Here is a 25,019-nt window from a genome sequence, read left to right as displayed (position 1 = left end):
GCCAGTTGGGGTCAGCTGTCCTGGCTGTGTCCCCTCCCAACTTCTTGTGCCCCTCCAGCCTTCTTGCTGGCTGGGCATGAGAAGCTGAAAAATCCTTGACTTAGTCTAAACACTACTTAGCAACAACTGAAAACATCAGTGTGTTATCAACATTCTACTCATACTGAACCCAAAACATAACACTATACCAGCTACTGGGAAGAAAATCAATTCTTATCCCAGCTGAAATCAGGGCAATAGAGTAACATTAAAATAGGATCTGAAAGATTGCAGGATAAAGCTTTCTTATGTCAAACGTCTGCATGTTCTGTTTCTTCTCTTTGAGCAAAAAGTGTGCTGGTTTGGGAGGGAAGAGGTTTTTTGTGGTTTTTTTTTCTCTGTGCTCCAAGCTGACCTCACTATACTTGAAAAATTCTGGGATAGGACAGGCTCCATTTATCCCAAAGTATGCTTTGAGGATGTTTGTTATGGCTTGATGATAGAATAACTGATGCATTCAGATAAGCATGAGTATCTTGGCATTGTTTGTGCATATTTGTGCAAATTGTCCTCACTAGCTCTCTGGTTCTTAGGAGCACCATACTTCTGGAACAAGGCAGTTGTTGCTGCTTAAAACTGCTATCTGAGAGACGTGCTTCCCATTCTGAGGATACTGGAAATGAGTGAGTCATTGTACCTTAAAGGAAGACACAGCACAGGTTTTATTCAGAAATTTCTTAATGCTACTTCTTAGATGATTTCTGAATAATGTATTCTGTGTGAAGGACACTTTTTTATCACTTACGTAGCACCATTTCACTAAACAGTCTCCTGAATGTCACTGTCACACAATTCTACACAATTCTGGGCTGCAGTGACCTGAAATTTCTGGGTCTGAGAGTCAGACTTTGCAATAGTATATAACAGCTGTTTCCTCTTCAGAAATGATTACATGATTTTTAGTATTTAGCTGGGGATAGTTTTCAACAAGCAGCTAGTATGTTTGCTCTGTTTTGGTAATTTTTGTGAAACTAAATTGATAATTCAGTTAGTAAAATATGTATGCTACTGAAAATCAGTTATACTGTATTTTAGTTAAATTTGTTTTGTATTATAGCAAAGTTCTTGAAGTACTGTTCACTTATTAATACATACAAGCATAACCAATTTACAAACTTTGTTCTTTTACACATCAGGAGCCTGTTATATTGTTACTTAACACTAATATTTTTGTGGCTGCTGTCCAGGCCTCCATGTCATTTCCACTGAAATTCTTTGGCAGTTCAAAAAATAATCCAGGTCGTGGGAGTGAGAGTACTGCCCATGCAGAATCAGATATGTATGTTGTAATTTATGCATGATTTTGACCTGTAGGAATGGGCATCATACTATTTCTGTGAGCAGATACAGCCTAAAGGAAAAGTTATAATCTGTTAACTATCCATCAACAGTTGTCTCCAAACCTTATGGAGTCAAAGTAGAGAACTTACTTACAGAGTGACCAAGGATAAGTAAGGATGGCAGAGTCTTATTTGTGATCTAAGCAATGTCTGATAATATGGAAGGGATGCAGGTTTACAGGCAGTTTTAAAATTGAACTAGAAATTTACCTAGGGGCTAGATATTTCTGAAATGACTACTGACTTTCTGCGCTGGTATATAAAATGATGCTTGTCAGACTAGTTATTCCCACTGCAACTAGTTTTACAATACTTTTATGTGATTTAACATTTTTATCCACAAAATTTGGCGTACAATATAATTAGAATAAATTAAATTATGGTTAACCTAAATTATTTAATGATTGCTGCATGAATACTAAGACCACATACAGGCCCAGGTATTACTTAGGTGGGATTATTAAGACAATAGATATAAAAGAATCGCTAAACACTGCTCCTCTATTCTTTTGTGCAAGTTTCCTTACTTGTAATGATTTAATGAGTTAAGAGAGGCTGCCCATAGGAATAGGGAATCAATAGCTTTAAATTGTCATTGATCTTTTAATGTTTATTGGAGTTGGTTGCTGCTGCTGCTGCTGCTTTGGTTTCACTGCATGAAACTGAAAAGCCAGAGCTAAGAATGACATTATGGGGAAACCTAGTATTTTACGCAGGAGGGGACAGGATGAAGGAACGGAATGGTGCAGGGGATCCCAAGGAACCTGCAGGAAGGAGGAAGGTAAGAATGGAAAGAAAGAAGATTCACAGGAAAGGAATTTATTACAAGGAGTACTACAATTGTGCATCACAGTTTCTTGAAAATGTTTGGATTTAAAAATTTAACCTTAACAATTCAGCAGGCTGGGTTCTAAGATAATTAGAACTGTATTTTCCTTTCATTTAAAGTCACTGTCTTGCAATCTTAACTTCATTTTATCATAGCTTTTTTAGTTTGGAATTCAAATTAAGAAATACTTCATTTCATTTTCATATGCAACAAATAAAAGACTGGTAGACCATGTAACCACATGCTACATACTACATGAGCACTAAAAGTTGTTCCATACAAGCCTTGTAAATAACTTAATGAAAGTTCACTCTTACACCAATTGCATCATCTGTTTATTTAGGATAATCTCATAGAACTAAATACACACAGGAAACAAAACCTCTGTTCCTGTGTCTTACTCCAAGATAGGAAAAATAACTGCATATAAAAAAGACTTAATTGCAGAATAATTCCTTAAGTAATAACAGAAAATGCCCTTTCATTTAAACCACAATTTAGGCTTAATCACAGGGGGAAAAAAAGTGTATCTTTTCCTTGTCATAGTAGACAAACATCTCAACATGAAGCCCTACACAGTGCTGCAGCATTGTCATCCTGGGTTATATAAACAAGGAAATCATAAGATAGTGTAGGAAGACATTTCAAACATTAACTGTGTTTGATTATGCTTAAATTTAATGGATCTTGACACAATGAAGCATGCAAAGAGAGTCTTAAAAATAACTTGATTAGAATAATGTCTTTCAGGGATGTAAGAGAATATAACAATGTGAAATTAGATAGAAATATAGACAAACAGGAGGATATAGAAATAAACATAAGTAAACTGATCTTGATCAAGCTGAGTATTATCAAGAATAAAGGAATTTTTAGAAAACAGATGACATTTAAAAAAACCCTGAAAGTTGAAATCAAACTTATAGAAATAAGGCACATTTTTTCATCTTTCCCTTTCGAGTCTCTCAAAGAAAGTGGAGAAATTCATATGTGGATATCTTCCAAACATGAGTGGACGATTTTCTAAAAGTTATGCATTTTGTACTACACATTATTAGGTTCAACAAGAAAGTATCAGGCTAACATTCTGGGTCTGTGTTGTAAAGACAAGATAATTGTCTCTGAAATCTCCCTTCTAGAGGTCTATAAGGCAGATTTTTTTTCTCATTTCATAAGAACTTGTTACCAACAATTTTCTGCTAACTCCAGAACTAGGAGAGAAAAATAGACAACTTTGTGAGTATCAAGCCTGGATGTGTATATCTTTCTAACCACCTATAACCTATTTTGTCTTTTAAATATAGCAAATAAATACTTTTATGTTCCAAGCATAAAACTCAGTCCTCTAATTGATTTTGCATAGGTGGCAAGATTAGCAAAGAGCTTCTCTGGATTCTTTGTGAGCACAAAGATCCAACTGTAGACTTGAAAATGCTTTGAGGATCACATCTCATAGAGAAGGAAGCATAAAAAGGAGCCTGTAGAGCCTCGGGAATTTTCCATGCAATCTTAAACTGAGACAGAGTAAAGAACTTAATCTGAATTTATGATTCTGAGAGATGCTTTTTAGTTGTCACCTAAAGCAAGAACAACCTACGTTTCAAGTATTTTAAGATGGCTACACCTTTTCCAGACAGCTATACCTTTTCCAGACATCTATACCTTTTCCAGACATAGTGCTGGAATAGCAACCAGTATCATCAGATCCTGAGATGACATTGACCAGCTGCAGCATGCATTGATGACAGGTGTCATGCACAGCCATGTACCTGATGTCATCATGTCCCTCAAACCCCTGGTGTTCACCAGTGACCAACTCCAGCTGTGCACTGCATTCACTCCCCTACATTCCTTTCCTTCACTTTTTCCTAATAGCTGTACCATCTGTGAATGGGTAATAGGACTATCTGCAGCTCTGCACCACAGAGACAGAGAGGAAAGCAGAATAAGACTGGCCATTGGTAGGATATAAAATATGTTCTGAGCTACAGAGATGCCATTGCCTGCACTGACCCCCATGTGTCCATTTGGTTTTGAGAGAGGTACTTGGCCTTAAATATAAACTTACATGGAATCTGTTCCTTCTGCCTAGAATGAATGAAGTCAAAAGTACCATTTTGAGTACGGTGTTTATCCTCAAGGGGAAATTTGCTCTATATCTTTCTCTGTACAACAGTTACTGGAGCAACTCCAATCTTCACTTGGAGGCTCAGCCAATAAGGCAAAGAATAGGCCTTCTTCGGTGAGATTCTGCAGGGTACCAGGGCACATATGTACAGAAAGAACAAGGACAAAGCTTTCGCTCCTTATACAGGCTGCTCTACTCCTTTTCTTAGTAGGTATCCCCCTGAGTCAGGCAGTTTCCTTTCTGTAGGTGGTAGGAGCTGGAACTTGGTGTGTGAATGTCTACGGACAATCAGAAAATCTGGTCTTCAGGATACCATCAGTGTCACTATACCTTGATAGTTTCAGCACAGCTGTGTAGTAAGACATTAGAGGTGAAGAAAAGGTTGCTAAATATTTCACCTTCGGATCTCAAATTTCTTTCTGTTCAATTTTTAACCTGATTCTCAATAACTTTTGTTTTAAAAAAAATCTTTTTAGTCACTTAAAAAAGGAAAAAGAAAACCCAGTTAAAAACTGATAATGCACCTGAATCAAGAAGTGTATATCTGTAAATATATATCCCTAATACCAAAAACATAATGATGGAATGCTGCGCTTGCAGAGAAATGATGCTATGGTGCATAGGGGTCAGTTGCACTGGCACAAGAAAATATTATTTGTTTGTTAAAGCTTATTTGTTTCAATGAGCAAACTATAGCCACCTTTGCAGCATACAGCACAAAGAAGGTTTTAGCTTTTTCCTGTATTACCGATCATGACTAACAAGAGTCTTCAATAACCTTTGTGATGTTAGGGTTAGTTTTCATGCATTATGAAAGCAACACACAGTACAACTTCAGGAAGCTGCTCCAAAACTTCTAAAGAAAAGCCACTTCCTATTTGTTTAATTCAGCAACTGTTGAATTATTTGAATTGTACAGCTGGAAAAGTATTTTTTGCTTTCAGAAGGACTGTTAAGTGGGACAATCTGAATATAGGGATTCAAGCTTTTCTGTGATGTGGGCAGATAACATAACTTTGAGATTTAATACAGCCTATGGGCTATACATTTTTTTAAATACTTTTTGTACCTGTGCCACCACATTATTTTCATATTCTAGTTATGGGTCAGGACAAAGACCCATTTTTAGTATTTCTAAAAGTAAGAAAAAGTGTTCTTTTTCTTCATGTATTCAGACCTACATTGGAGACAAATCTTTGCTAAGAACACAGATCAGTGGAATTCCACTGGCTACTTTGCAGGTGTTAGAGTAGCAATATATTTTAGAATTTTTTTAAGCATTCATCTCATGCTATCTGAGTACCTCACTGTTTTTGAAGTATATTTTTACAACAGCTTTCCAAAGCAGAGCAGAACTGTTATTCCCATATCAAGAGTCATGGAATGAAGCACATTTGTAATTCATGATACTTTGTGAAACAAAGATATACAGTCTTGCTTTAAACTAGTATACATATAAGCTTTATCCTTTGCAGTTAGAGAGCTACAAGGACACAAATTAATTTATTTAAAGCTTAATTTCATACCAGTGCACTGTGCTTCACAACTGAGACAATTTCTCATAAATTATGGACCACATTTTTCTGTGATAGAGCAGGGAATTGAATTCAGGTGTCACCAGTATCAAATTAGCTCAATAACCACTTGCCCCCCACCTGCCTCCTGCCAAGAAAGAAGGAACATGCTCTCCTCTGGAGGAGATTGTGCGTGCATGTGTGTTGGTGCAAACCTTCAATTGCTTCTTTCAGTTCAGACTTGAGCACACAGCATTGCGAAGAGCTCTTTATAAATGTCTAGATAAATGTGTTACAAGGGGGTTTTTTAGAAATTTGATTTATTTGATGAAATAATAGTTTTAGGTAACTATATCTTCTTTCTTTAAGACACTGAGCTGTGAAAGTCCTCACAGATGTAGCAAAGAACAGGCATTTGTCTAAAGCTTGCCTCATTAAAATCCTAGGTGGTCCTGTTTGGCTGGTCCATATTAATTGCAGCAATGATAGTTGGGGTCAGGGGTTCATGGAACAGCTGGTCTATATTACTTTGACCTAATCTCAGGTGATGTGGTCTAGGAAATAGTTAATTATATTTATCAGCACTCCAGTGACTCACATCTTTAATATTAGGGTGATTGATCTTTATGCTTTGTAGACCCTTGCAGCTGTTCCTCATCGTAAGCTTCCTCTCTGTATTCACCAGAATAGTCAAATACATTCAGTTAAGTTTCATAAATTATGTGAGTCTTCAACCAGCAACACAGTATCTCAAAGTAAGCAAATACAAATCGTACTGATACAAAGCTGTACTGGAAACTCTTTAGGCACTATGGAGGCGAAAGAGAAGAGCAAATGATGAGAAAACATTTTTTTTTTTCTCATTTCAGTCAATCCCCCCTCCCCGAGGGGTTTCAGTTAAAGTTTCAAATATGTTATCTTTTCAGACATTTTGCAATAGACAAAACATACAAACCATGAATTGAAAATATCAGCCATTAATATATTTAAAGATTTGAAGTACATTTAAAATACAGCACTTCATTAAACTGAGCCAGTAGTTGGTAGATTACATATGTGCTTTCCAATGAAAAATCATCTGTTTTTACAAAAGCCAAAACAATTCAGTGTGGAATGCCAAATATTATATTCATTACAAATATTTATGTTAATTCAAGAGGATGTGAACTCTGTGCAGAAGTTGAGAAATTGAATTTTATGTTTTCCACAGCAGCTGTCACTTAACTGCATTGTAGCCACAGCAGCATATGCTCACAGCATTGTTCTAATAAAATGTTACATCTCTGCAAAGGGGCTCAATGCCAGTGGCTGTGAGAACCTGCATTTTGAATTTCCTGAGTCTGGCATATTTCAATTTTTGTCTATAACACTAGATTAAATTAAAACTCTATGTTGAATATAGTAAGAAGCTGGATTAAGCTCTGAATTCTCTAGTTAACACTCATAAGTGCTTCTTGAAATAAGACCACTTGGATCATTTATCCTGTATACTGGTCATGAAGACAGATGGTCAAGATTTCCGCCAGAACTCTTTGTCAAAGTTTTATTCTGCCTGGGATAAAGTTCAGCTGTTTTAACTGAAGTGTTTCATGGCAAAGGCCTGAGCCTACTTCCCTTATTCCTTTCAGGAATACAATAACACATATTTGGAGGGATAGGGATCCCATGGTGTTTGTGAACATTATCCCACAGTTTGCTATTTGCAGAAGAGAGACAGGGGTTTATGATCATTTTGAAAATGTATTTTCAAAATATTAGCTGGGCCTTTTTGCATTCAGTGGCTCTGTTTTTAAGTGTCGCTTCATTTTAGTAAAACTTTGAAAGCTCTACATAAATATTTGACAGGGATTTAAAAAATATTTCTTGAACGTATTTTAAACTTTAAATAAACAAATTTTCATTCATATGCATGCATATTCTGTTCTTTTTCCACAGTACTACATATTTTTAATGACAAAAATGTTCACAAAAAGTCAATAAACTTCAACAATCACACTCATATGTGCATGTAATATAAATTACAATAAATTCATCCAATTAGGGTTTATCTTAGATATCACACATAAGCAAGAAGTTTGGATAGCAAATTTTAATGTCTGTTCATGATAAACAGAAGTTTAAAAAGTAGTTTGAAAGGAATCATTAGGTGATCTTGGCTGAAGAATGGATTGGACTTAACTGTATTCTGCTTAAAGACATTTCCACAGACAGAAAGCTTTCTGCAAAAGAAAAAAAAAATAAAATTTCATAATTCTTTGAGATCTTGTAAATATTCTACATTTGAAAACAGCAGCTTTTATACCAGTGTGATTCTTCTCTAATGAGTTTCTGGTATTTGTGAACATTGTACAGTTTTACTTTTGACATTAAAAACTTCTAAAACATTCTTTCTAGATTCAATTGACCTTTTTTCTAATTCCAATATACATATTGCAAAGAACATCCTACTCAGGGTAGCATTTGTCTGGCAATTTGTCTGCCTTTAAATTCACTGCTTAATTCGCAGTGAATTAAACATCAGAGATGTAGAATAAAAGGAAGAACCACCATGTTTCCTGATCAAAGTTTGATACACAGGTTACTTTGCATCCAAAATCTTCATAATACTGATGTAGTTCTGCCTTGGGGAAGATGGTGGTTAGGAATAAGAAGACATCATAATGAAGGCCAATCAGTCATCTGTTTTGCAACACAGCTCTTTATTACATACAGTTTTTAAATAACAGACCAGGGACTTTTTTATTCTTTCTGACTACAACCAGACCAAATCAGAAGATACAAATTGTGATCTGGCCCAGTTCTGAAACATAATAAAAAATTCAGCATTGAAACATATGGACTGACAAATCATTGTATTAGAAATATTCAACTATGTCACATCCCAGTCTCTGATGCTTGAGACTATATAATAGACACAGGACAATTTGTTAGCATGCTTGGCTCCAAGAATTGCCTTAATGTAAGACAAGGCATGGCAGCTAGATATAACTATTCTGGAAAAATTGGGAATTAAATTAGCCACAATGAGGTGAAGACAAATTTAATAGTTTATGTGCAAAACTTGCAGATTCCAGGTTTATGTCAGCATACTATGACCTACAGACAATTTATTGAACTCTAATGTAAGGAGAGAAATAGTTTCATTTACTTTATTTTACAAGCAATTAATTCAAAATTAAAACTATTATTTTCTCTTTCTTCTGCTCCAGGCCACCTTACCAGGATCACCTCCCTAGTTAGAGTAGTTTTACTTAGTATTGAAGAGACAGTTAAGCCAATGTATGTTCCACAACAATAATGGATCCATGGTGATGTGATGATTAGGGCAAGTAGGCATTCTATTCTCAAAAGCATAAATGCATGGCCAGGATCATCTTTGGTGATTGTAATATCATCACTTCAAATGTACACTCCTTTCTTCATTCTGTTATCTTTCTTTCATATGAAAAAAACATTGAAACCATTCAACAGGACCGAGAATATTTGTTCTCATTTGATGCTCACATTTAAAATTCCAGTCTTTGTAATATCAATAAAATTATTATTTTTCTTTTCTCCCTTTTAAAATTGTCTCTATTCTGAAAAAGATTGACAGTCACTTCAGGAACAATTGGATTAATAAGATCCCAGATATCTAAGTCCTTGCACATTAAGCTAGTTTTTTGCTCTAGTGTTCCTTCGCTGTTCCAGTGCTATTGAAAAGTCATACAAAATCCTATATCTGGTCCACACTAATGCTGAACGACTTTATATCCTGCCCCCTGAACTTTTTGAACTCATGAAACTGGAGATCCTCTTGTCCATTAGTTCAAATGAATCCCATGTTTCTTAAAGCACTTAGCAGAGGCTCCTATAAATGAGTAAGTTCCTTAGATAGTCAATGGTGAGAGATATGCACCTCTGTGTGTTTTATGAACTGAGTCACCCTCTGGAGCTGCTTGTCTTTCTCCATGGTATATACAGGGATGCTGAAGTAAACATGTTCTCCAGTCCTACATACTGATAGCATTATTTGGGGAATTTGTGCCAGCATTCAGGCTTTTAAAAAGTTTTGATAGTGTTTTCAAAATGGTCTTGTTTGTCCAGTCACACTCCCAATTTCAGAGCTAGCTGCTGTATTTCAAATCATGATTTTGAAAATTCCAGTAAGTATCTACTTCAAATTTTTTTTCCTCATAGTTCAATGACTTAATTTCCTAAGACTAATGGCTCCCATTTCCACGCATGTGTTTGTGATTAGATTTTTGGCGTAAGCCTCTAGAGAACAGGAAACTTGCTTTTGACATCTACAAGTAAACAAGAAGCCCTGGGCTGCTTTAGAGCTCTGGCTGGGCAGAGCCTCTGGAGGTGGTGATACTCTCTGCTGCATTTGTCCCTAAGCAAGGAGGAAACTGATTAGGCCAGGACTTGTTTCCACTACGTGTGTGTGGCAGCTTGGAGCATTTCAGTTAAAGCAGGTCTTGTTTGGAGGGGAAAAAAAAATGTTTTCATTACCCTCTGCTGACAGAACAGGTGACAAAGAATGAACTGAATGTGCCAGGGGAAAGAAGGTAGTACAACAGTTTGTGCAGCTTTTCAGTAAAGCGACTCAAAATACTGACAACCATGATTTGTGGGGGATTTTGGTTTTGGCTGTTGGTTCTGCTTTTGGGGGTTTTGTTGTTTGTTGGGTTTTTTTTCCTAGAGTGCTAGTAACACCAGACATTTTCCCAGTGCAGTTTATTGAAACTACACAAACAAGGTCACTTCTGGGTTTTTAGGGGTTTTTTTTTCAATTTTCAGGAACTTTATTACTAGAACAATATTTAAATAATTTCATCAGGTAATATTTACTGAGAATTCCACGTAACAGGATATTTACATTGAATTTGAAGTACACAGGGTATTCCATAAATTAATTTTAATTCAGATATCCCTGTTCATCTCTTTTGTGTTAGTCTTTGTAATGTATTACTATGTATCTTTTTGGGGGCTTGCTGCTTCACATAACTGGTGGCATACTGAAGATTTGCATTATATGAAAAACCTCCTGCAATTTTCTGTGTTGTCGTCCTGCTGAGTGGTAACGTGAAAAAGAACAAAAACATGCCATGGAAATTAATTCCTCAGGAATACTCCGCAGTTGATTGTGGCAAACAAAGAGCATTGAGGATACATTCACTGCTATCATGCTGCAAGAGAAGTGCAAAAAATGTTATTGTTGTATAGTGTTATCCCTAAATACACAATCGGAGCTTTAGTTCTAGATCTGTTTGACATATTTGGAGCATGTGACAAGATCTTCAAAAATTTTCCACTTTCTCAACTAGCCTTCAACACTTGTGAAATAAACTGACTACAGAGTGCCATGTTAAAACTCCATTCTCTCTTCCTTGTCTTTTTTTTAACAGTAATATGTTCACAGGGAATAGATTCAAGACTGGACTGAATCAGGCTGACAAACTCTTGAAATATTATTAAGTAGTGAATGTTGTTTGTTTTGGCCTACTTCCTGAAGTCTTTTATTCTTTTATTGCTTACCTTTTTTCTATATATTCAAGGAAAGGTTATTTTTCCCACATGAAAAGAAGTGACCAAAAATATGGAAGATGGCTGAGGTTAATAGTGCTACTCAGTTCTAATGAAAAATCATGTCTTTTCATCAGCGTTAAGCATCTTTATTATCCAAAAAGATAATTGTCCTTTTCACATTTGTACGGTGTCATTTTGTTATCTTGCATAGCATGTGTGTATGTAGCATGTATGCAGTAAGCCATTTAAATGAAAACTGATTAGCTAGAATTTTTAATGATTTGTGCAAACTCAATTTTTTAATCTAAGGAAGTTCCACCTTTAAAAAGCCCTAAATATTAGTGATTCATAGTGGCTACTGACTGAAGACTTAAACAGTTCATGCTGATCTATAATTAGTGTCTATATTTTTTATTATATTTGTAATTAGAGGAAACCTCTCAATGTTTTTTAAAAAATGTATCTGAAGGTGGATGAATGAAATGATTCTATTGCATGTTATGTCTATATGTGTGAGAGGGGAGCAGCAAAAAGTACCACAAAGAATAAAATGCTACGGAATTCCAAAGAAATGCCGCGAGCCTGAGCCTCAAAAAAAAAAAAAAAAAAAAAAAAAAAAGCTTGGGAGCAGCTTTTTGTTCTGATTGCTAACTTAGGCATGGCAACATACACAAAGATAATATCTCCTATTTTATTCCTTCTTCCTTCTGTGTACAAAAAAGAGATTTTTATACTTTTTGATAAATAAATAAGATTGCATTAAAGACATAGTTGGCCTCAATAGAAATTCCTCTTCTACTCAAACCAAACCAACTCTTGTGATCCAAACTATGACCTCAGTGCAATGACCAAAGCGGGAAATACAGAGAGTGCAGATGAAACACTGGCAAAGTTATGAGAAGTGCTTTTTTCTGTAAGGCTATTGCTACCAAGTATGCTTTGTATGAACACATATTAAATGCAGAGCTGGTATCATCACCTGTTGTTAAAGTTTCCTGCTTTTTATTAAGGTTACTTTTCTATTATCTGTTGCATACAACTTTGTTTAATTTATTCATTTCACTGAAATCTCTCATGTTTGGCACCTGCATGAGAACTTATTTTGTTTTATTTTTTAATTCAGCCAAAACTAACTGCATGGTTTCCAAGAATGAAACTCAGGGAAATAATAGCATGTAAAAAACTTTCTTGCTCTTTTCCTTGAAAAACTCTACAATTCACATATTTATAAGTAGAAAAGGAGATTTGGCAGCTTTTTTATTCATATGGAAGTCTTCCCATTTCCTTAAAACATGGAAATTTGTTCAGGTAACAGGCCTTTAGGAAACTTCAGTTTGTACACGCTCAGTAGATGCTTCATAATGTTCAGTGTTGTTTCCATCACCGCTTGCATCTCTCACACCTCTTATTACTGACAAGATTGGACTTTTGCCATCTTCACAGTGGGACTGAGCAGGCAAACTTTAGAGTACATGACAAAAGCCAGGCTTCCTTGCACGAGCTTCTCCACTTAGGGAGACAGTCAGTATTAGGCACTGGACTGAAGAGCATAATAGATATTGATGTGTTTATGATCATCTGTTACTGGTTTTTTTTTCATGATATGACATAATACCTTGGTTTGTGATTTCCAGACAACATAAAAAAGGAAAACTTCTCGTTCAAGGCTGGCATCTTAGAACTGGGGTGAAGGGACTCATAGCACCGTAGTCTAGGAGAAATAATGAAGGCAGAAGAAGGGAGTCAGGTGTCTAAACTGTGAAACATTGAAGGTAGGCAATGAATTGCTGTTAAAACAAAACCAAAACTGAAACTGATTGCACAGGAAGATTGAAACAAGATACGAGTGTATTGTTTTCAGGGAAAGTTGGAGGAGAGATAAGAACTACAGAGGAAGATTTGACCTGACTTGGAATGTGGAGGAAGAAGTGAAATAGTCTGGCAGATATATTGACATGAGAAGCCAGGGAGAAGGTTGGATGGAAAATTAAAAAAAAGGAAAACTAATGAATGCCAATATTGGTTAGAGGACAGAAGAGTTAACTAAGGATGAAGATAAACCACCTGGAATTTAATGAGAGGTGGCTGGGGGATGTGAGCTGCAAGACAGCAAATAAGTGGAATAATTAATATTCATGTAGTGAGTTTGAGCAGAGAAACCAAGAACAGTAAACACGCTTGTGGGATGACTCCACCCACTTCGTTCAGTGCTGTGTGACCAAACAGCAGATGTCTAGGGAAACCAACTAGAAAGTAGATGCTATTCTGTTGTGTGCAGAAGCTGGAATAAAGCATGGAATGGAAAGAACACAAAATACAGTTTCGTGATGAATATGGGTAAACCTGCCTGGAAAATTGTATTTAGAAGGTGATTTTAATGGCAATTTGTGTATGATGTTAGTCTTTTTCCTTTAAACCATCGATCTCAGAAATTGTCACGAGTTGTGCAATTCTACTTGTACTCATGACTGAAATGAAAATTAATAAAAAAAATTTCCACATCTTTATAATGCTGTAACACTTAACATGCACCACCACCACCACCAAAAAAGTCAGACAATTCAATGAACATTTGCAAATACTTTTGACCTTAATCTCAAACCATCTCAGTTTTCCCCTTTCTAAAATGGAGGTAATATCAGAAAGTCAACTCACCAAACCTTGGTCAAGATAAAGTGGCATTCATGACATTATGAAACTGAGGAGCACGCAAAAAAGCACTTACAGAAATTAGTAAGATAGGCTTTAGAGTAGTTTGAAGTTGTAGCTGTGTGCAGTGAACAAGGCATGGGGTCACGTACTGAACAATGGAAAGAAAATGAGAGGTTTTGTCCCTAATCAGTAACGGAAAATTAGCTATCCTATGACCTGAGAGAGGGGGGACTTCTCTGCTGCAAGTAGCATTTTATTACTCAATCTTGCAGTAGAAAAAAAAAAGTCATCATTTCTTGTGTATGTTGATCTTGGTTTAGCTGACAACCTTACTGCTGGAATCTCTGAATTTGTAAATGCTTGACTGTAATTTCGTGGTTCTTAATTTTTCAGTGACATGTAACAGAAAATTGAAAGTTCCTTTATGGAAAAAAAAATATATCCATTGCCTTAAAAAGAGGCAGATTTATGAAAAAGAGAAATAAATACAAAGTTTCTTATTTCAGATTCCTATTTTAAGATTGCCAGTTGTAGTTTTTATTTTATTGTGAATATTATTCTGAGCATTCCAGTTCTCTGTGAGTGTTGTTCAGTGTGTTCTTTCTCTTTTTATTACTCTATAATTTGCTTTTAGTATTTAATATGCTTGTATTAAACTTTCCTTTTCTTCTTGGTATATCTTCTGTAAGGATATTAAATGTAAAAATACATGTATATGGAAAGACTGTTGTATTATAAACAAAACTTTCCAGATAATAGCATCTTATTGTTTCAAAAAATTAAGACAAGGGTTTTGTTGAGTTTTTAAAAGTTTGAAGTACTATACCTGCCATCTACTGGAAGTACAAGGACGATGCATTTAAGTTGTATTATGTTAACTGTTCAGCCAATAACATTTATCATCCTACTACTTTATTATTTGACTTTGGTAAAAAAAAAAAATTAACTTTAACCTGCATTATTTCATTTATTACTTTATTTAAAAATGGCAGTTTTAAAATTTAACTCAATTTTCCAACTCCTCAACTTTCACAGATTTTTAATTAACCCACAGTAAAATCTAAACAAATATTAAGAATCAAGTGTAAGAAATACATTGCTATTTGTTCTTCTGCCACATTCTACAAGACCATTCATTTTGATGGATCTGTACAACTTGCAGTTGGAGTGGGGGTGAACTATATATGGGCAGATAAGTTTTCAGATACTTATTTATGTATTTCCTGGGAAAAGGATAGTTACAGTATTTTAAAATAACACCTTACATAAGTAAGTGGCTTTTTTGTTGTTAAAGTTTTTTTCTTTTTAATGTGGGGCACATTTTTAAGGGACTGGTAAATTACGTTAGGTCCATTTTCATCTCTTCTTGACTCTTAGTTCTGGTCCCATAAACCACAGTAATTTCATTCCAGCATGGTCACTTAGGCTGATTAGAAATCAGACAAAGTCATATAAAGGTGAAGAAGTCCATTAGTCTTATGTTGCCACTGGATTTAGGACACTCTGAGTTAAATATCATTCTATTTGGTTAAGTAATCCAAAAGTACTTGGCAACAGGAAAAAAATATTAATGATTAGTTATGGCTGTCATAAGAGATGAATTTCCAAGGTTGCATACAATCCAATAGAATTCATTTTGATATAAGAAACAGTATTTTGTCTGTATATTAACAGCAAAGGCTAATGTAGATTCTTTGGTAAGCTAGGTTTCCATCAGATCAAACTGTGAAAAGGAAGAGAAATACTTAAGTGTAAATTTACCTTTTTAAAATCTATTGTTAACCAAACCAAGACAGGCCTAAAAGGAAAACAAAGAAAGTCACCAGTTGTCATCAAGGAAGTATTGCTGAATTCCTAGGAGATTACTGTGGAAATAAACCTTTTCAGCCCTGGAAAGGTTCTTTTACAAGACTATAATACTGGATACCATTTAATTTTGGGTACTACTCAGCATCATTTTTGTTGTCCATTACTAGGCACTCTCAGAGTATTACATTCTGAGTAATTTATGGGTAAGATTGTTATCCTTTTACAGAACTGTTGCTAAGCAAGAAATTATACATTTATTCTTCTCTGCTTTCTTTTAGTTTATTAATGTCTATTAGTACATATTTTATCACTTTACTAGAGAAAGAATGATTAGGCAGTTAAATTCATTTTCACTCTCTTTAAAATTGAATTTCTTCTTTCTCACACTAGGCTAGGAATCATTTGAAATCTGTATGCCAAAACCAGACAACCTTGGACAATAGTTACTTTCAGTGGAAAATATAAATGCTTTAGGCAAAGAAGATCTTGAACTTTTGCCTTCTGTTTGAACTGTATATATGCTAGCTTAAGTATGGAAGAGTACACTGTGTCTGGATTCTATAATATTTAATTTAAAATTTATTTACTATAGTAGGTATATTATGTTGGCATTTTCCCATCTTTCTAGCTAATCAAATGTCAAGTCTGAAACCATAAAATTTCTGGAATCTTTTGAAAGCAGGTTAAAAAAAAAGAGATAATTCCTTTTTTCCCCAAAATGGAATTTTTCTGAAAACTTTAAATCTAGGAATAGCCATTTGCTTATAAAAATAAACTTATTCATTATGAATGATAAATATATTTTATTAGTGTCATTTAGTAATAAAATATGTAAAAGCACTTTTGAATAATGTCAGATTCACTTAATCTGAGAGATGGAGTTAGGCTCCATGCTGAGGCTGGGATTCCTCTGTGCGAAGCTAACCACATACACCTAAACATCTGAAAACCAGAGACATTTCATCAATGCTTTGTGTATGCTCCCCTGACAACCACTAGCTCAGCTTCAAACTCTGTTGTAAGGTATTCCCATTTTCCAGACATTTTGATACAGGTAACCCTAAGGCTGCTAGGCTTTTCAGTATGAGCTATACATTTTTTACCTTCTTTCTCTGCACAGTCTGGGAAAAAGATATTTCACATAAGCAATCTTCATATTTTCCAGAATTACTTTTTCTCTCTCTGACTTTAGAGAAGAAAGAATTGAAGGGAGGTAAAGGGGGTTTTGTTTATGGATTTTCTTCCCAGATCTGCATAGCTCTAGGCCAGACCTGGTTAACTATTAACAGTTTAAATTGAACACTTCACATGCATAATAAAAAACAGGTCTCTTGTGTTGCTGCTGAAGCAGAAAGGCTCTTTTTATTCAATAAGTGCTTTGATAGTATTCCAAATTCATCTTTCTGCATTTAAGGAGGTTAAGCGGTGCCTGAAGGATGATTCGCACGTTATTACAAACAGTGGAGCAGATAGTCTACAGCAAAAGAGGAAATATTAAAAGATGTTTTTCTTTTTTAAGGAAAATGTCATCCAAAGTTTAATATCCGCGTGGAGCAGACATATGCTCATTCTACATTTCCCCATCAGAATTGCTCTTTTACTTTATGTCAATTTCTGTGCTATTGGCTTCCCCACAGATGTTCTTCTACTGCCATCTGATAGAAAAAAATCTCACTGCTATCTACCCATTTAATTCCCCCCAAATGTTACTTTAAGGTTCTGTAATCTCTTTGTTCTATAAATCTCTGAAGTTACTTTTTCATCATGGAGATCTACTGTGTGAGATGTTCCCAAGCATGCAAGAGTCTTACCAGTCAGATCTATTAAAATCAGAGGAGAAGCAAAACAAAATGCTTCCATTAACTTAATGCATGCAAATTTTTATTTCTTCTGAACTAAACTAAACTAAAGTTAAATTGTATAAGCCTCTTTCCATTGAATGAATGGTTTCTTTCCTTTCAGTATCCCAGGTTCTCTTCTTCAGTAGCTTTGGATTTGGATTCTAGAAAAAAAAATCAGTAAGAAAATGCACAGTTTTGTTTTTATGCTCCCTCCCTTTAACACTGTAATTCTATCAATGGGGTTTGGTAAGTTACTTTACCTCTGACTTTAAAAAAAAAGTATGATTTCTTGAGGTTGCTTTTGTCATAGATGAACTTTTTTTTTTAGATTTCCTTTTATTTTGGATAGTTGTCTAACAGCACTTACTAAATTAATGTTGTGATTACTTAATGTAACTATCAACACAGCACAGAGGTTTTCAGTGCTAAACTTGTTTTGGTGGAGAAAGAATTTGGGGCAGTGTAACCGGACTTTCCCTTAACCATTGAAGTTACTGAAAATCCACCTCTGGGTTTTTTGCACAGATTTTCTGCATTAAATCTTTACAGGATAGAAAGAGAAGAAATTATTTCATTACTGTTTTTTTTTAATAGAGGAAGTTAAAAATGGAAATTTGATTTATTCATCAAGGTTTTCTACTAGAAGGAATTATGTATTTGCTGGAATGTGTGATCACGCTATTTTTATAAACTGGAATGCTTGTAGGAGCCTTAAAAGCACACTGCTGAGATCTCTGCTACCTGCACTGCATGATGCATTTCCTCACCCTTGACTAAAGATCTGAAGACTTCTCTAAAAATCAAGAAAATACAAAAAGATACTTAAAACTAAGATCAATCAAATAAAATAAAAAAAATTAAAAAATGGAAATGCTATTTTAAAAGTATTCCCTAAAGAATTGGGTAAGCATTCAAAAAGTCATAAATTAGTGAGAAACATGTATGTAACAGAAGTGAGAAAGAGATTAAAGGAATCTGTAATATCTTAAATCAGACTTTGGCCATTTAGTTATTCCTGTAGAATAAGCATTCTGGACTGACTCTACAGAAAAGATTTTTTCCTGAGGTGCCCAGTAGAACATGATGAGCCTTTTCTTTGCTAAAGATAGTATTTCCCCTGTTAAGGCCTTCAGAACCAGATGCTGAAGATTGCACTTCTTTCTGGTATGTGCCATCTATAAGATGATAAAAAGGGTAAAATCATATTAATTCCATGTACACATTTCACCAACCTGAGTGGGTGATAAAGGACTGAAGAAAATTAATGACATGCTAAATGATTTTTGGAACTAGCAATGGCATGGTGGAACAGCTGCATTTACCTGGTTAGTAAAAGAGCATAGGAAGAGAAATGGGAAGAAGGCAGATGGTTATGTTTTGCTTACAGCATGAAGCCTATATGCCCAAACTGAATTTCCAGGTCTCCCACACTTGTGTGACTTTGAGCATGTCAGTTAATCTTTTGTATGCTCCAGCTTTGTACCATCAGTGATGGCAATATTTTTCCTACCTCCCCAGAGTTCCTGGGGGAACTTTGTGGTAAGAAGTTCTATCTAGCAATAATAAACCAAAATTAAAAAATTCCTTTGTGGCTTTAGCCAAATAAGAAGTAGTGCTCTTTTATCGTATACATTTCATTTCAGTCTAAAGCATTTTTAAAAGATTAGGCATAAAAATACCACCTGGATAATCTTGTTTTGAATAAATCATTTATTTGTCTATATTCTTATTAATCACCACCTTAACTGCTGGTCAAAATTTCTGTTTCATTGAAGTCAATTATTCATTATAAGGTATCTAGTAATGTGGGTCAGTAACTACAAAAAATTATTAAAAAAGGAACCTAATGTTTCTCTCTAAGTTGTATCTGGTCTCCTAGAAAACCATTTCCTTCTTTAGAACAGCTTTCATACAGAAATAAGATTTCTTTCAGCAGTAGTGTATCTAGGATAAATGACACTTTCCACCTCTGTATTTTGTTGGGTGCCTAGAAGTAGTGTAGACAGCCAGCATCTGTGCTACACACGAGCTCTTACAGAGAATCTCCCAAACAGAGTGAAAAGATCATTAACAGCCCAGATTTCAATCTTCTTTATGCAGCCCAGGTATCAAATGAGTAATTTGCTGTCTGTAGCTTTGAGAAGCTCAAATATAAAAGCTACAAGAGACAGGATAATGGTATCTTAGTGATTACACTGTTTTTCTAACTACTTCCAAGGCTTTTGCTCTCAGTTCTGCCTTAACAAAAAGATAAGCCTGAAAACAAGCCAGGTCCTTATTAAAAGCATAGCATATGTCTAGGAAAAAAAGGTCTTGCTGTTCAGATTTATGTCTTTTGGCAGATTTATAAGGTGTTTATGTACAGTAGATTTGATCCCATGGACAAGTGCTGAAGGCTTTGCTTAATTTCATAAGTGTTTAGAAATTCTGATTAAAAGAAGTTCTTGGTAATAAGATTTAGTAATGACACTTTTCAGGACCAAAGAAGGTGGTGCTTTTACGTTATTACAAGCATGTTTCATGACCACAGCTGGAAGGGCCAACCAGTGAGGAAGGGATGGGTTACACGTTGTCCAAACTTTGACATACTATTGCTCTAGCAAACATATAATTTATCATTTTTTATTCAGACATATGCTCAGTAGGTAGTGGGATAAGATCATGATTTCCAGACATGTAGCTCTTATAACTAGTTTTGTTATAGGCAGGGATTTGTAACAAGTCTTTGCCAAAATGTTTTTAGGTCATAGTAATTAAACCAGAATCAACTATAAACATTTCTTCCAGATACTTTTAGCTAATAAGAACAATACTTCAGGGACTTATATTCTAAGTATACATAATCTGGGTATCAGAAAGTATATGCAAGTTTAAGCAAAGTAATTCAGAAAGGGAGAGCATGTGAAATGTATTAATCCTGTGATGTACTGCTTTGTTTGCCATAGGGAACTGTTTTGTTACTATCATTGGTAAAGGTTGTGGAAACAGGCTTAATTACATGGTTAAATGTTTGCTTGTGACAAAGGATACTCAAAATGACATGTTAAAAAGGATATAATGTATCTTGCACTGAAGGTTTGCTACAGCTCTAAATTGCAGGTTTAATATTTTTCAGGAAATCAGAGGCTGTTTTGTAGATTACTTTTTATTCTGTAAAGACCAAAGGAAAAATGCTTTTAGATATTACTGTTCTCACATTGCTACCCAAGTGACTACTTTTGTTCATTCGGTAAACTTGTAGATGGATTGTAGTACTGCAAATAATGGGGATGTTTAAAATGAAATGTAGAATCCTCGCTGGAATACCTAATTATTTTAAAAAGATCATATATGAATCTGAGTTTTCAGATATGGATTTTCTCCTGCTGTATTTGTTACAGTATTTCTTTCTTCTTATTGTTCTCTATATGTCTACAAATAATGGCATAAACCTTGAACATATTCAATATGCAATTTTTCAATCTTAATAGTTCCAGCATCACTTAGAAAAAGAATATGTGGAAAAAAGCATTCAAATGCCTTTTGTTGTAAGACAGTTTCAGTATTTCAAATAAAATTCCTGGAGAAATGCACAATAGAGATGGCCACTAAGGCAAAATAATTTCACCACAATGTTATTCCATTATGTTTTTGTCAAAAGCTAGTATTCTTTATCATGCAACTGGAGAAAACATATCAAGACCCTCTTCCTGTATATATTTAAATGCTTGTAGAGCATTTCAACATTTAAAGCATTTATTTTTCAGTTTTCTTTTATCAATATAGAGCAAAGAGCTACATGAGGAATGGATGACAGAAAGGGTGCTGGCTAACATTCATTTTTAAGACCGGGACAATGCTAGCTTCATAAGCCTTCCTTTTAGAGTTTTTATTGAACAAATCTTATGTTATCAGGAAGTTATATCTAAAACAGTGGAAACTGTTCTGTGTCTCTCCCTCCCTCTGCTAACCCTAAACTTCTCTATATTTAGTCCATGTGGTTGGTAGAACAGCACTCCTACTCGTCTCTCCTCAGACACCATTCCTTGTCATTCATCACCAATTTATGCACTTTGTTGGTAATGGTTTCAGCTTACAAGTCTGTGCTCCACCATGATAGGAATCTGCAGAAAGCCCAAAGTCTTGTTAAAAAAAACATGTAATATCTCAGTTTAATCTACTGCTCCATTTATGATTTCCCTGGTGTGATGCTGCAGATGTCTCTAGCAGTTTCTCAGCAAAGCAGGTTGTTTCTTTAGAAGCAACTGAAAATGTGCTCTGTTGAGAGTAGATATCTCTCTGCTATTCTAAGCCATTTTATCAGGGCTTTTTTCCCCCTCTGTTTATGGTTCTTTAAATGTTGTCTCTAGACTGTTAACGCAATTGTGTGGAGAAGTAGGAAGAGAACACTAATTCTCATCTCAGTGAAGTCAATGGGAATTTGGAGGTTTTGGGGAAATACAGATTATTACGTTTAGCAAAAAGGGTACTTTTATGGAAGGAAGAACATTGATAGTTGCTTAGTGACAAACTATGGGCCTGAGAAGGCAAAGATACAGTCAAGATAAATAAAGCTGTGTAGTTAATTAAAAGTGTACTCAGCAATCATAAATCACAGCCCTACTTTCACAGGTGCTACTACTTGTATCAGAAATCAGTTATAAGAAGTCAAATATAAGGAAAAGCATGAACCAGAGAGGCAGACATCAAAAAAGCTGCTAACTGCTCTTCCTGTATTTTAAATGTGAAGGGCACATAACACATATAGATGAGTGTTCCAGTTCTTTCTCCTAAGGGAAAGTATGCTACCCAATAACAAAGCTAAGTGAAGCATCATTCTTCTGATAGATATCTGTAGTACATACTTATTTTTGCACTGCATTTTTCAAAATTATGTGGAAGATTGATAACTTTAAAAAAACAAAATAGAAAATATTTTATTTGGTAGGGCCCTAATTTAATATGAAATAAACTTGCATATAGCAATAAAATTACTATGATTCACTACAGAGTCTTCTGAAGAATTTTAAATCTCTTGAAAAGTCTGATGTTTTAGAGGTAGCACATTTTTTCTTATTACCTGCATCATCTGATTAACTTTAAAATCTTTGTGATCTTTTCTAAATTGATATAATTTTAAAGAGAGATTTTTGTACTTGTAGGTTACATTTATAAAGTTTAAGAAATGACAAGGCTTATAATAACCCCAGACTTCAAAACTAGGTTTATAGATCTAGAGACATTCACCATAAACTCAGTCAGACTGGGAATTTTTCTTGGGTCCAAGAATTGAATACTCATCAACAGTTATCTTATAAACTACACTGAGTAAAAGATGAGCAAAACTTCAGAGACTAAACTAAGTTAACTTCAGCTGTGCTGTTGACGGTACCAGTAACAACATTTATTAAAAGAATTGATGATTGATTATAAAAATACTAAGCAAAATTCATCAGGCTAATATGTCACTGGTGCCTAATATTGTAAAACTTAACCAATAATTGTACAGTCATACTGAAATTTAATCTTAGTCTTTAAATATCTGTAAATATTTTGTCATAAACACTTCATGTTTCAGCTAAAGCAATGTGCTATTTCTTTTTTAAGCAATGCAAGTCATAGAATTTACTGTGCATGTTCAGTGTTGAGTGCAAACAATCGGATTTACAATGAGAAATACATGCTGCAGTTTGCAAATGAATTCCCTGAGATGTGAAGTCTTTTATATGTGGTGAACTAGGTCCCAACCTCTGGGTCAAATGTCGCTGTGAATTATAATAATTGCAATTTATGGTAAAGACTAGAGTAAGGTTTGAAACCTGTCAGTACATATCATGAAGTAGAAATAAATTGCAGCTTGTCATAAATGACAGATTTCTGTTAGGTGCTTTCTTTCACTTTGACTGCATCAGGCCTTTATCCACCCAGCAATTAACTTTATTCACATTAATATTCAGCAGTGTTGACAAGACTGACACAGTAAAACTCAGTTTGTGTAAAAGTAAAGACAGTTTGATGTAGAGTTATTATATTGTCTCATAATTCACTGTTGAGAGGTAGTTCTTGATAAATGAAGAACAAAGCTATTGACTCTGGTGTTGACTTACTGTGCCAAAAAGGACTCTGATTTTCTGTTTTTCAAGGTACACAATTTTTTGTTTGGAAATAAACAGTAATTTTATCTAAAGCGTTAGTAAAAGTAATATTAATACACTGGTATAATCCTGTTTATTATTTCCATATATTCACTGGTTCCCCAGATCTTTTTTTGAATATTTAGAATAATTATTATTACATATAATGTTAAATAAGGCCAATCATATATTTAAAGCATGGTTTTAACTTTGCTGGGAAAGAAAAATGTGTGTACTACTGCTACCCCTGCTAAGGTTATGGCTACACAAAAGGAAAAAATAACTTTTCAACTAAAGAGGAGAGGAAATAACTACTGAAAACAAAAAAGTCCCTGACAGTTGGTGTATCCATCCTATATAATATTACCCAACAAGAAGTGAAGTTAATCATGAGAGAGAGCAGGTTTCCCAATGTTTAAAAGAAGTGTTACAGATGTCGTCAAGAGATTTAACAGCTGCTCTTTTTAGGTTTATAACATTTACTCAAACTGCATTTACAAAATTGCTGATGCACAGTTGAAGCCATTACACAGACACAAACTTTAAATTGAAGTACAGATACGAGCTTTCTTCTGGTACCATTTTACTTTCATAGCGTCTTTTATGGAAGAATCAGAAAGCCCTTAATTAATCAAGCCTTATCTCAGGCACAGCGTTTGAGTTAGATAAAGATAAGATATTACATTACAGTAGTTGACAAGGAGACTTCTGTACAGCTTCTTGCTGAATGTGGCAATTTTACAGCACCTTTCTCAACAGGGTCTCTGAATGGGGTGGAAACAATAATTCATACCAGCATTGCCTATAAGTTTAGTCTCTTTTCTTCCCTGTTCTTTCCCATTGAATCTGTAGATTTAGGTAGAGGAAATTTACATGAAAGAAGTCTGGTTCTCTGTTGCACTGTAGCCTTCTGTTACTACTTCAATATAATGAGACTGCAATACAGGTAAAACAAGAACATATTGGAGAGAACTTGTGAATCCTCCACAATATATATTACTGTGTACTAAACAAAAAGGAGGTAAATGTCATGGCAGAATGACTAAAACCTAGTTTATTGTTATTTCTTGGTGTCAAAGGGTTTCCTGTAGCAAGGCCAGCTGAGAGCAAATTGGAGCTGCTCCTAAGCTGTTGTAATGTACACCAACAGCTTTGTATCCTAATAATAAAGGAAGAGTTAAGCTTGCTTAAAAACTACAGTGTTTCTCCTTTCTATTTCTCATTGTATGCTTATTAAATAAGG

General features: G+C 34.8%; 1 long non-coding RNA gene across 3 annotated transcripts in view; it reads left to right on the top strand.

The window, feature by feature from the left end:
* Positions 1–25,019, top strand: part of LOC115334567 — a 58,044-nt gene that overhangs the window by 6,177 nt on the left and 26,848 nt on the right. For 2 of the 3 annotated variants that reach the window (XR_003921162.2, XR_003921160.2), the window contains exon 3: positions 573–4,770. This is a non-coding gene — a long non-coding RNA (uncharacterized LOC115334567). Of the gene's footprint in view, positions 1–572; positions 4,771–25,019 lie in introns of those variants that run through there. The other variant, XR_005934015.1, reaches the window with a different exon arrangement.

The sequence above is a fragment of the Aquila chrysaetos genome, chromosome 2 (genome assembly GCF_900496995.4).
Source record: "Aquila chrysaetos chrysaetos chromosome 2, bAquChr1.4, whole genome shotgun sequence".
NCBI classification, from domain to species: domain Eukaryota; kingdom Metazoa; phylum Chordata; class Aves; order Accipitriformes; family Accipitridae; genus Aquila; species Aquila chrysaetos.
This window is presented reverse-complemented; position numbering and strand designations above follow the sequence as displayed.